The following is a 1059-nucleotide window of genomic DNA, read 5'->3' as shown; positions in this document are numbered from 1 at the left end:
AGGGCTTTCTAGCCTCTTCAGCCACCAGTCTGTACCAGAGCAATCATTCAGTTCACTACTAGAGAAACAAAATTAGAGATAGAAATGGAATTATTATTTTATTTGTTAAATTTATATTATGTGGCCAGTACTGTGTTACACAATGTTAGGGGTACCCAATAATAATAATAACACATTTTCAAGTATTTGTGACCCCCTATGAAGCTATAAAATGAATGCTAAGGACGTGGTTTCATAGTATAGCAGTTAGCACATCTACTTTACACGCAGAAGGTCCTGGGTTCACAGTCCAGTGGAGCCACAGTCCATGGTCTATGGCCATGCCACCCTGAACAAGCCCAATGTGTGATCTTGGAAGCTAAGCAGGGTTGGGCCTGGTTAGTATTTGGATGGGAGACCACCTAGGAAGACCAGGTGCTATAGGCATTAAAAATAAAATGAATGCTAATAGAAGAACATGTAGAATATATTTGATACTTTAAGATAGGGAAGAACTTTGTAAATCAGACCCAAAAAGCACAAGCCATAAAACAATGTTGATATATTTGACCATACCAAAATGTAAAAATTTATGTTCAATGAAGGCCATCATAGGCAAATTTATTCAGACAGAGGACATTGAAAGAAAATACTTAGAAGTTATTTCAAACCAACAAAGAATTATAATCTAGCATATATAAGGAGTTCCAGCAAATCAAATAAAGTGCCCAATGGAAACTGTTGAAGAAAAAAGTATATGATGACACTTTTTCCACTTAAGAAACCTTCAACCTATAGAAAATTTTTATGAGTTTGAGTCAAACTGATGACATATGCCAGGGAAGCAAGATTACAAATGCTCCAGAGGATAACACTTTTGCAGTTCCTTTTATGCATTTGAAATTAAGGAGGGGATCTAAGGAAGATTATGGGAAGGTTGGAAAAAGCAAAGCAGGGATTGGATTGCAGGATAATTAAGATTATTTGCTCTCTTGAAGTGGTTAGGTGGGTAGTGTCGCTGTCTGAAAGGGTGCTTCACATAGAAGGAGGGGTCTGAAAAGAGACATTTCAAAGGTGTGT

General features: G+C 37.1%; 1 pseudogene; it reads left to right on the top strand.

The window, feature by feature from the left end:
• The first annotated feature begins 310 nt into the window (after positions 1–310).
• Positions 311–426, top strand: LOC118606133 (annotated as a pseudogene).
• Positions 427–1059: the final 633 nt, after the last annotated feature.

This window comes from Rousettus aegyptiacus, unplaced genomic scaffold, assembly GCF_014176215.1.
Source record: "Rousettus aegyptiacus isolate mRouAeg1 unplaced genomic scaffold, mRouAeg1.p scaffold_m13_p_7, whole genome shotgun sequence".
NCBI lineage: Eukaryota > Metazoa > Chordata > Mammalia > Chiroptera > Pteropodidae > Rousettus > Rousettus aegyptiacus.
This window is presented reverse-complemented; position numbering and strand designations above follow the sequence as displayed.